This window comes from Sorex fumeus, unplaced genomic scaffold, assembly GCF_029834395.1.
Source record: "Sorex fumeus unplaced genomic scaffold, SorFum_2.1 ptg000013l, whole genome shotgun sequence".
In the NCBI taxonomy this organism is placed as follows: domain Eukaryota; kingdom Metazoa; phylum Chordata; class Mammalia; order Eulipotyphla; family Soricidae; genus Sorex; species Sorex fumeus.
The window spans coordinates 9963303-9979612 of NW_026606070.1; positions in this window are offsets into that span (position 1 = coordinate 9963303).

Genomic DNA, 16310 nt, shown 5'->3' on the forward strand with positions numbered 1-16310 from the left:
GTTCAAATATGGTAACACCTACAAGGGTGATTAGAGGTCACCCCAAAAGCCTCTATACCTCTCGGAAAGACTGGCAAGCTACCGAGAGTATTCCGCCCGCACGGAAGAGCCTGGCAAGCTATCCGCTGTGTATTCGATATGCCAAAACCAGTAACTACAACTGGTCTCATTCACCTGACCCTGAAGGCTTCACCGACATGGCAGCACTGAGAAGGATGAGAAAGGAGAGGCCGACAAAATCTCAAGGCCGACCTAGGCTGCCACAACGAAGGAAGACAAAAATGATCGTCTGTACTTTCAATGCACGTACGCTAGCATCAGATGCATCCATCGAGGACCTGATGGTACAAGCGCGAATGATCAAGTACGACATCATTGGTCTGACCGAGACAAGAAGGCACGAATCTCACCATGCCGTTTTCGACACTGGAGAAGAATTGTTCCTCGGAACATGCGATAAAAGAGGTGTTGGAGGCGTCGGTGTCCTTGTCAACACAAACTTGGCCAAGAGCATTGATTCATTCGAATGCCTAACAACCCGAATCGGACGTTTACATTTGAATAGATGTGGCTCACTGCCTGCAGTTTCTATCTTCGTTGTCTACGCACCAACATCTCATTATGATGAAAGAGAAATCGAGAAGTTCTACATGGAGCTAGAGAAGTTCTATAAAGAAGACCACACCTTCTACAAGGCATTTCATAATGTCCCTTATGCCCACCAGCAGTGATTCCTGAGCACAGACCCAGGAGTAGCCCCTGAGCACTGCTGGGTGTTGTCCCCGCAAACCCAAGAATAAATAAATAAATAAATGTTTACTAAATGTTCACTGTGAGATAAATATTGTGCTGTGCACTAGAGGCCAAAATGAAAATTAAGACAAAGACTTTTTTGAAAAAAAAAATCATTTAAAATGGATCCAGTTTTTATAGCCCGGACTGGAGGAATAGCACAGCGATTAGGGTGTTTGCCTTGCATGCAGCTGACTCGGGTTCGATTCTTCCACCCCTCTCGGAGAGCACGGCAAGCTACCGACAGTATCCCGCCCACAAGGCAGAGCCTGGCAAGCTCCCTGTGGCGTATTGGATATGCCAAAAACACTAACAACAAGTCTCACAATGGAGATGTTACTGGTGCCTGCTCGAGCACCAGTAAAATCGATGAACAACGGGAGGACAGTGCTACAATGCTCCAGTGCTACAATGTTTGTTAGCCTTGATATTTCCCATTTGGCACAGCTATCTTCAGGCTATGTAAATAGGACCATGGAGGTAGTACAGTAAGATGATTGCCTTGCACAGAGTCAGGCTGGGTTTCGATCCTTGGCTCAGTATATAGTCCCCTGAGCCACTTTAGCAGTGAGCCCTGAGCACAGAGCCAGGAGAAAGTCCTAAGCACTGCTTGATGTTGCCCCAAACAGAACAGAACAGACCATATAAATAGATCTTGGCTTGGAAATTTCCAGAAGGAAAAAGAAAGCTGATAAAATTAATATTATGGGGCTGGAGAGATACTATAGGGGGTAGAGTACCCCGGTTGGATACCCAGCACTCCATATCATCCCCTGAGCACCACCAAAACCCTGATCATCTTCTGGGTGTGACCCCCAAAATAAAAAAAAATAATAATGATAATCTGAATCAGTTCATTCCATCTTACTCTTAGGGCTCTGGGGCTTATAGGGGGCTTATAGGGGGAAACTGGCGTGTGGGATGGGGGAGTGAGGAAGTCTCCACACATACGGCCCCTCGCTGGTGCCAATGGTTTGATACTGTTAGCCTGTTTCTTCAAAATCACAATCTGTCTCTTGAGCCTGTGTGGAAGCCTTCAGTGATATCTCTCTTATGGGAGGATCTGGTGATTTAGCTCTCCTGCTCGAGAGAGACTGTACTTTAACATTAACACAGTGTATGAAAATATTCCTTTGTATTTATTTATTTGGAGGCACCACTCAGCAGTGCTCAGGGCTTGCTCCTGGCTCCATGCTTGGGGATCACTCCTGGTGGTGCTCTGGGGATCACATGCAGCACTGGGAACCTAACCCAGATTGGCCAAATGCAAAACAAGTGCCTTACCCACTGTACTGTCGCTCTGGCCCTTAATACTTCTTCGGATTATTACTATTATTATTATTATTATTAATTACACCCACCAACTGCCCCCAGCACCATGTTAGCCTATCAACGGCCAAGATCCAGGGACTATAAAACCCAGATCCCAGAAGCGTGGCCGCATTTGCCACCATGCAACCCTTATTGTCTAGTTCTCACTTTTGGAGAACCCGGCAGGCTACCGAGTATACCCAGCCTGCAGAGCACAGTCTGGCAAGCTCCCTGTGGCATATTCGATCTGCCAAAACCCAGTAACAATGATGGGTCTCATTCCCCTAACCCGGAAAGAGCCTCCAATGTGGCACTTGCTAAAATCTCAGTGCTAGAATGGAGACGTTACTGGTGCCTGCTCGAGAAAATCAATGAGCAACGGGATGACAGTGATACAATGATTATTATTATTATTATCATTATCATTATTATTGTTATTCTAGCTGGGATGTAGAGTTGCACATGACCAACTTGGTTCTGGCCCCAACACCGTGCATTGTCCCCCCCCCCGCCGTCCCAGCAGTAAACATCCATGAGCACAAAGAAAGGAGTAAGCCCTGAACACAGCTGGGTGTGAACACCTCCCCACACGACTGCCAACTGACAAAGACCAAGAAGAGTGAAAAGTATCAGAAGTATATAACATATGGGAACGGGTGACTGAGATCTCCAAGCCCGCTCAGCTCTGGACTGGGCCTCTTCCTCCCAGGTCCCCAGTTTTCCAGAAGCTTGGCAGTCACACCCACAAACTGCCCCCCAGCATCATGTAATCTCACCAATGGGCAAGACCCAGAGACTATAAACCAAAGTTCCCGGAATAGAACAACACAGAATTTCCTGGACATTATATCCTACCCATAACAAGCAATACAAAACAAATCGTCTAGCATTGCCTTTTTGGCAGGTTTGAGTGGTGTGGAAATATCGAATGTAACCAAAGTAGAGAGAGAGTATGGGGGAAATTGTCTGCCATGCAGGCAGGGAAGGGTTGGAGAGGAGTGGGCAGGGGGAATACTGGGAATTTTGGTGGTGGAAAATGTGCACTGGTGAAGGGATGGGTGTTTGATGATTGCATGACTGAAGCACAACATGAAAGCTTTGTCACTCTAACTCACAGTGAATCAAAAAAAAAGGGGGGTAAAAGAATAAAAAATAAATAAAATTAACATTCAGAATAGAATTTTAAAAAAGTAATGTGGAGTTCATGCCCAATTCAATCAGTTTAATCAATGGCTGAATAAATAGCAGTACTCCTACATGATTTTAAAAAAAAAGTATATAACAGTGAAAAGTAAGATAGAGTCTATGTGTTCAGGGACTTGGTGAGGTGTAGGGGAACACCTGGTGGCACTCAGGAGACCACGTAATGCCCAAGCAAACTGCATGCAAAGAATCCCTTTAACTGTTAAGTTATTTCTCTGGGCCCCGAATGGAGTCTTTAAGGCTTGTTTATTTATAGAACAATACCAGCAATCTCCAATCACTTGACACTTCTTTGAAATGAACCTTATTATCAGAAATCTCTTCTTTTCTTGAGCGCAAAATAGGTGCTTAATACTTCTTTTTTTTTTCTGTAAATGAAACATTGAGTTTCACATCCTGCTGGTAATACTTCAAGACCCTATGACCCAAGTTCAAAATTTGCCTGAAGCTTTTATTTATGGGGTCTCGGGAAATGACTGCCGATTCTGAACAAACAATAGTGAAGTAACATCTTCAGGCTTGTGGCATGCAGTGGTCTTACCACTTCTCCATAGAGCCACAGGAAATGCTCATTTCAGAGTCTGAGGTCTGAAGCAAGAGTCAAAGCTTTATGGACACCAGAACTTGTGTATAACATGTCGTTGCCTATAGAAATCTAGCCACTCTTAGTGGGGTTAGTTTAAATAGAATGAACTTCATCATCTCCAGAGGCCTTAGGGTCTCAGAATTTTGAGTAAGACAGACTGTAAGAATCAGAAATGACTGATTTTGAGAATCAGAATGGCTTAGGACTTTCAACTTTTTGGATCTTTAATTAAAGAGGAATCAGGAAAATTACCTACCACTCTATTTTCAGCAATCAAATTTAATTTGAGCATTTCTCATGCAAACCCAAACCAATATTTATTTATTTATTTATTGCTTTTTGGGTCACACCTGAAAATGCACAGCGGTTACTCCTGGCTCTGCACTCAGGAGTTACTCCTGGCGGTGCTCAGGGGACCATATGGGATGCTGGGAATCGAACCTGGGTTGGCCGCGTGCAAGGCAAATGCCCTAGCCGCTGTGTTATCTCTCCAGCCCCCCAAGCCAAGATTTAAAAAGCAAACAACAACAAAAAAATCCAACCTCTTCAGTATGATGCCAGGGTTCTCACTGACAGGTCAATTTTTGGTTTCTTGTTCGGTTTGATTTTGGATTTTGGGTCACACCGGATGGTGTTTAGGGACTGCTCATAGCTCTGTGCTCAGGGAATCACTCCTGGAAGTGCTTTGGGATCATATGCAGTGCCAGGGATTGAACCAGGTTTAATGGCATACAAAGCATGCACTTTAACCCTGTACTGTCTCTCTGGGTCAATATTTTGTTTCTTTTCAGTATAAGGGCCATACCTCGTGGTGCTCAGGGGGTTGAACCCAGGCTTTCCTGATGAAATTCATGTTCAGAAGCTTTTAGAGCCATCTCCCTAAGCCAGAAGTCTTACTTCGACCTGCAGGATTGCAAGGGATTTTTCTGAGATCTCCTCAATGCCTGCCTTTCCAAAGTGCTAGATGAACTTCCTAGCTCTTTGACTTGGAGAGAGGAATTAAACAAGACTTCCTGATTGGAGTCGATAGCACAGCGGGTAGGGCGTTTGCCTTACAAGCGGCCAACATGGCCGACCCGAGTTCGATTCCTCCGCCCCTCTCGGCGAGCCTGGCAAGCTACTGAGAGTATTCGATATGCCAGACACAGTAACAACAAAGTCTCCAATGGAGACGTTACTGGGCCCGCTCGAGCAAATCGACGATCAACGGGAGGGCCTTTACCTTTACCTTTACCTTCCTGATTGGAGATGAGGCCACAAAACTATATTCTGTTTCTTCTCCCCATCTCTGAGATCTCTCCAAAGGTAGTTTAATTGACTGTTCACCCACTTGCTTCCAGTAACCAGGAGATGACAGGTGTATGCAGAACTTGAAAATACTGAGCATAGCCCTTACAACTTTAATCTAATTCTTGAGTATGCTTTCCAGAGCAAAACTGAGTATCTACCAAGGTTACTATGCCTGATGCAAACTGCCCCTCTCCATCCCCGAAAAAAGCATCTTTCTGAACTTGGGATGTCTCCTTCCATGAAGAGATTTAGTAATATATAATGTCTTCAAATGTTGGTGTTAGCACGAAGGCGTTATTTTCCTGTGCAAGTGGGTTCTTGGGGATTGTATGAAAGATTTGTATACGAAACTCAGAAGATTAAAAGTGAGTTCATTGTACAGAAAAGGTTTGTGATCCCAGGTCCCTCCCCAGCCATCCAGGCCTCTCCTTTAGCCATGAACGATGAGCAGGTCCTACCCCTGATACTGCCTGGTCCCGTGGATGCCTTCCATGTCCTGTCCCGCACTGTCCACTCGCCTCCCATGCATGATGGCTGGGCCCTGCCCTGCCCTGTTCTCTACCCTGTGGACGCTTCCCCTCCTCTCCGGTGGAGAGCCCTGTGCTCCAGACCTTGCTGGGCTGACCTGCTGTCCCCAGCAGTTCCTGTCGTCTAGTCCTGTTTTTCCTGCTCTTGGTCATGGCCACATCCGCATGGGCGAGAGTCCTGTGTTCAGTACCTTGTGACTACCTGGGTGTCCAAGCCCTGCCTGTATCTGAGCTACCCTAGGCATCAGCCCTGCAGTGCCTGAGCTACCCTGGGTATCAGCCCTGCAGTACTGAGCTACCCTGGGTATCAGCCCTGCCTGCACCTGAGCTACCCTGGACACCTGAGCCCTGCCTGGGCAGAAGTGGTATTGGCCCCATGTCTGGGTGCACCGCCTGACCTGACCTGGGAGAGGAAGAGCCCAGAGTGCACATGTTCATGGAGAGAGAGATGGGGATGGGGGCTTCCTTTTATCTGCTGCCAAATCCCGCCCCCAGCCATCCCGTGCTACATTCTGATTGGCTGCCTGTTTCATGAGCAGAGATTTAAAGTGACCTGGTGCTCGATGCATCGAGTTCGGGAAGTGCCAAATGAATAATGCTATTTTTTTTTCTAATTCATCATGACCCACATTGTGCTAAATTAGCATATTCGTATACATACATCAATTTCATATCTTAATGACAAACCCACTGAGTTGATCGAAGTGAAACCATGTAAGAGTTATTACAGGGCTAACCATCTTCAGAGTTCTTCACTGTTTATTTCTAGGATAATAAAAGATACGTATGGTCCATGTTCAGATGAGTTATATAAAACTAAGTATTTATTCATTTTTAAGTGCTTGGCTGTTTGCTGAGTGCTTTCTCTGTCCAAAGAACGAAATTGAAATTAACTTCTATTTTATTTATTTATTTATTTATTAACTTCTATTTTAGAGGATTGATATTTCCCCTCCCTAAGTTGCTATTCTTTGTCATGGATGATTGATATGGCTGAATTGGAGTTTACCACATGCAGATACTGTATTAATTTGATTGAGATACATTTTCTTCTGCATTAATCAATAATAATTATCTTAAGACTTTTGCTTTAAGTAAGCATTTTTTACTTCCAGTGATATGCAAGTATTTACAGTGTTAAGTCAGATACTTCCTTTAAGTTTCCCTATTTATTAAAAATGAGAAGATAACCTTTAAGACTTTTGCCCTCAGACATCTAGGATTTTATGATGTTAGTTTATAAAGGCTGACTGTTAAGGAAAATATTTTTGCAAGCAAAGTTCTATGGAGATCCCAGTAAAACAAAGCAGGGGGAAACCATCTACTACTTTAGTTCCTCTGCAATTTCTGCTTTTTATTTCTAGCACCCATCAGTACCATAAGACCCTAATGTCAGCTCCCAAATGAAAGAAGTGAGGAATAGAAGTCACAATTCTGTTACTCAATAATGGTGTAATTGGGTTAGATTATTTTTCCTCTAGGCCCAAGATTCCTCGTCTATGAAAAAGGGATGGTCACAGGACTTTCCTCACAATTTCATTGTGAGGATTAAATATTGAAAGTGAGATACCAAGCACACGTACATGTATACATTCGAGATTAGCAGAAAGTTGATTGCTTTTAATTTACCAAGTAAAGACGTTAAAGAAGAAACACAACCACCATCTACTCTAATAAGCATTTTATAAAATAAACAAATATGGCACGATCTAAAAAGTCAAAATTTACAATTGTTTGGAATTTGGCACTTTGGGGGCTGGAGAAATAGTACAGCGGGTAGGGCATTTGCCTTGCACGCAACCGACTTGGGTTCGATTCCCAGCATCCCACATGGTCCCCTGCCAGGGGTAATTCCTGAGGGCACTCAGAGCCAGGAGTAAACCCTGTGCATCGCTGGGTGTGATGCAAAAATAAATAAATAAATAAATAAATAAAATTTGGCACTTTTTTCTACATTGCCCTTGTCACTCATGTTTCAGACTCATGTGGGAGGGAGGAGGTTGGGTACAGAGAGGTGTGGTTCCAGAAGTCCAAGGTAAGTGTTCTTCCACTGAGCCATATTCCTGGCCCCACGTTTCATTAGTTTCATTATAAGTGAATGAAAACTTTGTCTTGTTTTTTATCCTATTTAAGTTGTATGGTGCCAGAGATTGAAACCAGGTCCTCACAGACACAAGTCAAGTGTTCTGCCCCACATCCCCTGATGCCGAAAATTTCACCTTGGACCAGTTTTAATCTGCACACTCGTGTTTGGAAACTATTGCAAGTGACTTTCCAGTTCTCTTTTTTCCACCAAAATGTGCCTACCACTGTCTTCTCATTCCCTTGAAACCCACTTCTCATTTTTAAAGTGACAACTTGCTGGTCCTACTGAATGCTAACTGGTAAATGCGTTCTTGCTTTTTGTGAACATATTTATTATATAAAAATTGGGGCTCTGTCTAAATGAGTGACAATGATAGACTTTCAGACCACATGTCAACTTTGGAGGAAAAGACTTGGCTGTCTTTACCTATTGTCCCCCTGCTTTAAACCTGTAGCTAAATTGTCCCGTACACACCCACCCCTTGGCTTTAATACACAGATATGCTGGGCTTTTGGATGGTTTTCTAGTTTGCTTACCACACTGAATTTGCAATATCATTTATTATAAAGGAAAGCAGTCAGAAGGTCTACTGGATTATTCTTTAATTTGTGCCACTTCTCAGGATTAAAGTTAATCATCTCTTGGGGTTGAAGTGATAGCACAGCGGATAGGGCATTTGCTTTGCACGCGGCCGACTCGGGTTCAATTCCCAGCATCCCATATGGTCGCCTGAGCACCGCCACGAGTAATTCCTGAGTGCAGAGCCAGAAGTAACCCCTGTGCATTGCCGGGTGTGACCCAAAAAGCAAAATAAATAAATAAATAAATAAATAAATAAAAAGAGGACGAGGAGAGACAGAGTTGTGTGTGTGGGTGAGGCTGGGTGGGCAAAGGTGTGGAGTAGTAGAGGAAGTTACAGTATCTTGACAAGGTTGGGTGAGCACTGTAGTCTGAGTGGTTCTCATTGGAATGTGAGCATTCAAAAGACAGGAGTGGCCAGCAAAAAAAAAAAAAAGTTAATCATCTCTACTAGCTCTTCGCCCATGTGCCTCATGGGAAGAGAATTTGAGAAGCTTCTTCCCAGGATTAACATGAGAGGCACACTGTGCTCCCAAAACGCCACTGGGCAGAGCCAAAGGAAGGGGTACTCATCTGTGTCACAAGATTGCCTTCCGCTCTCCAGGTGTCAGGTAAATAAATGCAGGCGAAGGGTGCACCTCCAGTGCAGGAGTCAGAAGACATTAATTCAAATATGAGACTACCCACCTAGTCCGCTGGGGAAAGAGGTTCATTTCCCTAAACCTCAGTTTCCTGAAGATGGGGTTAGGAATAGGATCTCAGGGAGCTCATGCTTTGTATCTTTTATGCCTCAAAACAGGGGTCAGTCCCTAGCACTGCATGACTACCCAAGCACAGAGCTAAGAGTAACCCCTGAGCACCAGGGGTATAACTCCCAAACCGAAAGACAAGAAAAAAGTTTTTAAATAAAAAGAATAGTATTTCGTACAGCAGTAGGGCGTTTGCCTTGCGCGGCTGGTGCGTCTGAACCAGGTTCGATTCCTCCGCCCCTCTCGGAGAGCCCGGCAAGCTACCGAGAGTATCTCGCCCCCACGGAAAAGCCTGGCAAGCTACCTGTGACATATTCAGTATGCCAAACACAGTAACAAGAAGTTTCACAATGAAGATGTTACTGGGCCCGCTGGAGAAAATCGATGAACAACGGGAGGACAGTGCTACAGTGCTACAATATTTAATTTTTTGTTTGGTTTTGGGCCACACCCAGCAGTGCTCAGGCCTTCCTCCTGGTTTTGTGCTCAGGGGCTCATTCAAAGAGGGCTCTGGGATCCATACTTGGTGGCAGAGATGAAGAAAGCTGGGTTGGCCATGTGCAAGACAAATGCCCTCGTCACTGTACTATCGCTCTGGACCCCAAAATAATAATATTTAAATTGCAGACTCGTTATGAGAATTTGAAATGAGTTGACTAACATGAAGCGTTTTATCACCGTGTCAGCCTTTGGTAAGCATTCAGTGGCTATTATCTTTGTTATTTTTATGTGCTCTGTGACCGGATGTGCCCACTTTACTGCTGCTTCATTAAGCACTTATACTAAGTGTATTTGCTATTTCAGTCAGAACACACTCCGAAATCACAAAATATGCAAACTCAGGTCCAGATCTGAGCAAAAGGAAGATGTATCTTGGAGTTCCCCTTAGACTTGGTTTCACACAAATACCCCAGCCTTTACAAGACTTCATTTTACTTCCTCAAATCCCCTCTCACTTCTCTTTTGCTGCTAAAGCTAGTCCCGTATTAAGATTTTTTTGTAAGAGAGAACTCTTTGTTTTTCCTTAGGGTTTTGTTTTTATATTTGTTTTAGGGTTTGGGGTATTATGATTGGTAGCACACTCTTTAATTCTAGCATGGAGTATATAAAATACTAGTATATAAAACGTCTTGATTTACATGGTCTCACCAGAGTCATGCTCCACTAATTTGTCTTGAGGTTGTCAAAAGTCACAAACACAATTTTCCATTATCCACATAAATAAAAAGGGGCACGATGCAGATAACAGAAGATTATAGATTGTAAAATGATGGTTAACCAAGCAACAGAGTTCAGCTTTAATATATATCCAGTGGCAAAACCAGTGAGTGGGTTTGAAGGAATTCGGCCTCTCCACAATCTCCTTGAAACCCTGTTCTTTAACATGGATAGTTGACATTTTCTTGATTTTACGTAAATTGTTAAGAAATTTTAGTGTTTCTTTTTCCTGATGAGAATGTGTCTTATGTCTTACTATAAAAATACAAATTCTATTTGAGCTGGCTCTGTCTAAGCTTTTCTCTAGCAGGTGACCAAAGAATGACTCATATATTAAATCGTTGATGCATTCAACTCACACAGAGATAACTATGCATTTGTCTTTTTTATCCCTAAAGCCACCTTCAATATATGAACCAGGGGAGATCGGCGCCTGAGGCTCCCTGTTTAACTGTTAAACACGGAGGGTTGCTAGACATTAGACATTTCTTAGTATAGTCTTTGCTACCTTTGCTGTTGATTTTAGCCCTTGAGGGAATGCAGGACAAATCTATTCTCATCTTTTGAGTATTTAAAATGAGCTATTGTATCCAGCCTTGTGTTGCCACCGTGGCTAAATTTCTTCAGCCCTCTAAGCTTATTTATCGATTTTATTTTAGAAAAAAAAAAAGGGAATTAGATTAGATGAGCAATAATAGAATTTTTAATATTAAATGATTCTCGGAAAAATCTCTTTTGATGCTAGTATAGAATAGTAAAACACAATTACCAAACACATTTTCAAATTTAATCTTCATAGTATTCCTACTGGGCAATTGTTATTTTTATTGAAAATGAGAAAACAGACGATCGGAGACAAGTAAATCAAATCCTAAATTTCTGGTACTGACCTTCTGTTCCAGGATAGCTTTTGACTCCAACTTACCTATCTTTTCTTGAAAAATTGCCTTTAGAAAAGGAGAAGGAGCACAAAAAGAAAAGTGCCTCCCATAGAGGGAGGCTGGGGGTTAGGAGATGGGGGATGGGGGATGGTGATAGGGAACTGGGGGACATTGGTGGTGGGAAATGTGCACTGGTGGAGGGATGGGTGTTGGATCATTGTATGACTGTAACCCATTTATAAACAGCTTTGTAATTGTCTATCTCACATATATCTAGTTAAAAAAATTTTTTAAAAATTAATATGGAGTTCATGCCCCATTCAAACAGCTTAATCAATGACTGAATAAATAGCAATTCTCCTACATTAAAAAAAATTGTCTTTAAATTATTGGATTTCATTGCCAATTGTAAAACAGGTTTGGCTTCAAAGTCAAGTTGACCTTTAATCAGCAGACCATCCATAATTTTCTGTAGCCAGTATTAGGAGGTATTGCCAGCCAGCTAAAAATTCATTTGTAGAAAACTAAGCCCAGGCTTATAAAAGTATGGAAAGGCTTCAAAGTTGATAAAACATTAGCACCGGATAGGCTGGAGAGATGGTCCAGAAAGCACAACTTTTGCCTTGCAGAAGTGGACCCGGGTTTGGTCCCCAGCACTGCATGTGATCCCTTGAGCGCTTCCAGAAAAGATCCCAGTGTGTAGAGCAATTTCTGAGTGTGGTCCGAAAACAACACAAATTTTAAAAAAAAGACAAAATCAACATCAGGATTCATGTGAATGTCTCATTGAGATGTTCAGAAACTAAATACAACATTATACTGTAGGTGATCTTTCCTAGAGATTGAATGAGTCAGTTTTACTTAAAATTTCTCATTTAATTCTCCTAAGAACTCTTTTGAGTACCATTCAGTGTTAATTATTATTTCTCTTTAGTTTTTTAAAAAAATTTAATTTTTTTAATGAATCACCATGAGATATAGTGACAAAGCTTTCATGATTGAGTTTCAGTCATACAATGATTGAATACCCATCCCTCCACCAGTATACATTTTCCACCACCAATATCCCCAGTCTCCCTTCTGCCACTTCCACCACACTCTACCCTGACTTTTTTTTTATGGTAGACAATTTCCTTCTTATTCTCTATTTTTGGGCATTATGGTTTGTCGTACAGACACTGAGAGGCCATAGTGTTTGGTCTTTTATCTACTTTCAGCACTCATCTTCCATCCCGAGCGATCCCTCCAACCATCATTGACTTAGTGATTCCATCTCTATCCCACCTTCTCTTTAGTTTTCATTTGGTTTGAACCTCACCTGGCTGAGAGTCACACAAACAAAGGTTAAGACTTTCTTGGCCTGTAAGTAGATCAGGATAATAGGCAAGTCTTCTGGGCTCCAAGTTCCAGGTTCTTTCCACTCTGCAAATATTTCCTAAATAAATGAATTTTAGTCCATATTCATCCTCAAAAGTGCTTTCCCCCAAATTATGCTAGAATCAGCTGGGTTTGATTTAATATGATGTGGGTTCTTTTGGAGGTTCAAAAAGTTTAGCACATTTTCAAGTTTCCCAGAAAATTCCAGAAAGGAAACATGCTTGACAATTTTTCCTCCTAAATCATCCTAAACTGACCTGCAGATACTTTTCATTCAATTAACACATATTAATAACCCAAGAAACTGAATCCTGTGTAGGCACACCTCAGACATATTGTGGATTTGATTCTAGACCACTGTAAAGCAAATACCACAGTATGTCATTTACACAAATTTTTAGGTTTACCAGTGGATATGAAAGTCATGTTTACACTATTCTGTAGTCCATGACGTATGCAATGGCATTATGTCTAAACACAGCTGGGAACGTGGCTCAGGTATAGTATGAATTTTGCATGTATGAGATCCTTGGTTCAATCCCTGACACTACAAAAAAAAGGAAATCAATACACATATCTTCATATATGCATTAGTTAAGATATGCATTAATTATATGCATTAGTTAAGTTTTATTGCAAAAACACACGCTAACCACTGGGCAGAGGAGATATTATGTCAGGTAGGGCACTTGCTATGCGTACAGCTGAACAGAGTTTGACCTCCAATGCCACATATGGTCATCTCAGCACCCCTAGGAGTAATTCCTAGGCACAGGGTCAGGAGTAAACCGTGAGCACTGCTGGGTGTGACCACAACATATACAAAAACAATGTTAACCATCACCATATGAGTCTTCAATGAGTCATGATAATTTTGCCACAAACCTTCAATTTGTAAAAACGCAATATCTAAGAACTAGAGATATATATATATGAGTGGTGTGGTTAAGGCACTTGCCTTGCACATGACTAATTCTAGTTTGATCCCCTGTACCACCTATGGTCCCTGGTCACCTTCAGGAGGGATCTTTGAGTACAAAACCCAGTGTAAGCCTTAAGTGCACATGTGTGCTCTAATCCAAACAAAAACAAAACGCAGTAAATATAAAATAGCAATGAGCGGGGCTGGAGGGATAGCACAATAGGTAGGGCATTTGCCTTGCATGCGGCCGACCCGGTTCGATTCCCAGTATCCCATATGGTCCCTTGAGCACCGCCAGGGGTAATTCCTGAGTGCAGAGCCAGGAGTAACCCCTGTGCATCACCAGATGTGACCCAAAAAGGAAAAAAATAAAATAAAATAAAATAGCAATGAGGTAGGGTATAATAGCATGAGATATGCCAATAGAGAGATATTCTTTTTGTAAAAATACTACTCCATGTCAGGTTACAGGTCATGTTGGAAAATAATTTCAGAGGACTGGAGTGAAGACATAACAGATCCAGTATATGCTTTGAGGCTCTGAATTGATCTCTACCACCATGTGGTCCCTTAAGCACTAGGTGTGGCCCAACAATCAAAAAACAGAAAGAAATTTATGTAGAAAAAAATTTCTTTTCCTCCACACTAAAAAATTATTTTCTCAGGAATCAAGTATTTGAGTCTCATGAAGTCATCAACCAGGTTATAGGTCTTAGAACAAATTTCCTAGCTCTTACTGAGAGAAGAGAATGTAGCACTGTAGTACTGTCCTCCCGTTGCTCATCGATTTGCTTGAGCGGGCACCAGTAACGTCTCACAACAAATTGTGAGACTTGTTGTTACTGTTTTTGGCATATCGAATACGTCATGGGAAGCTTGCCAGGCTTTGCCTTGTAGGCAAGATACTCTTGGTAGCTTGCTGGGCTCTCCGAGAGGGGTGGAGGAATTTAACCTGGGTCAGTCACATGCAAGGCAAACGCCCTACCTGCTGTGCTATTGCTCCAGCCCAGAGAATAGAATATTGTTATGAAATTGCATAATTAGAATACTATATGGGACAATTGCGAAGTTTATAAACAAGTATTGTTTATTCCTAAGGTACATGTTCTACATTCTGAAGGCATTTATTTGTGCATAAGTACCAAAAAGTTCCCTTTCCCTAAATTTCTGCAATTGGGCATACTTTTACATTTTTATTTTATTTTAGTTTAGTTTAATATTATTTTTGTTGGGGTGGCTCCTGGAATTGAACCAGGGCCTCACACATGCAAAGAAAGTGATCTATCACTGAACCACATGGTTGGCCCATTGCATTTTTATTTTAATGTGAATTAAAGTAAAAAGGTTTGTTAGACATTATGGAGACCGTTGATTGCTTATATTCATTATTAACAAATGGTATGTTGTATTTCCTTATTTTCACTGTTTTGTTGTTGTTGTTTTGGAATTACAGCAGTAATTCACCCTGCCTTGGTGCTTAGGGGTCGAGACTGATAGTGGTCAGGAGATCATGCAGTACCAGGGATTCCACCCTGGGGCTCAAGCATTCAAAGCACATGCTCCATTCCTTTGAACTATTTTCCTAACCCCATATTCCTGGTCTAGTTTAAAACCAGGCGGTCTTTGAATCAACTCTCTCTGGAGTGTCAGAGCATCTGTGGCCATCATTATCACTCTGTCACGTGAGCCGCAGCATCAGCAGAATCATCTATGTTTTGAAAGACAAGAAGATAAACAACTACTGAACTTTTAATGGGCCATTGCTTTGATATACACAATTGTTTACTATCTAACTTACAATAAAACATACATAGTATTTTATTTACAACATCTAAGTAATAATATCCAATATATCTGCTATGACTCATCTGTATGGTTTTATAAAAGAACAATCCTGAGTTCTGTGGTCCCATTCAAACGTTTTTTCTGTCATTTCATGCTTTTTGCAGTGACCTTGAAACCATTTTATATTTTTTGTATATAACCAATAATGGGGCTGGAGAAATAGATGGTACAGCAAGTATGGTGATTACCTTGCATGTAGCCAACCCAGGTTCGATTCCTGGCATCCCATATGGTCCTCTGAGCACAACATGAGTGATCCCTGAGTGCAGAGCCAGGAGTCACCCCTGGGCATCACCGCCACCCCCAACACCCAAAATCCATTTTATTACACTTTTGCTATTTTGTTCTTATTAGCTATGACATCTGATGTTTGGAAACATTTCTCCAAAATGTATACTGAAATAAGCTGTCAGGTTCAACAACCTGTCAGTAGCAATAAGACAGAGACCAAGGATATGAGCTCAAAGCTTACTCCTATGTGCTCAAGGATCACACTTGGCAAATTCGAAGGGGCCATATGGGATGCCAGCGATCAAACCCGAGTCGACCATGTCCAAGCCAAGTCCTTTATCCATTGTACTACCTCTCCAGTCCCTCCTTTGGCATTTTCTTATGAAATGATTTGGTTTTGTTAGTTTGAAATATACATATTTTGTGAGCTACCAAAGACTGAACAAGTCTCAGCTTTTAGACTCATGAACAAATAGACAAATAAACTTTAATAGAACACTAAACTTGTATGGGTTAAAGAGCTCTCCCCCATTCTATGTTCCAACACACTTTTGCACAGATCTGATTTGTATTTACTGAGTAACTTGAAACAAAGGCAGTCTCAGAGTTTAGACACATGAGTGTACTAGGAACAAATGAGTCAGACAAGGGAGTTACGGGCATGGTGACTATAATTATTCCCAATATAGTCCCTCTGTCTCTGCTTTTGAAAG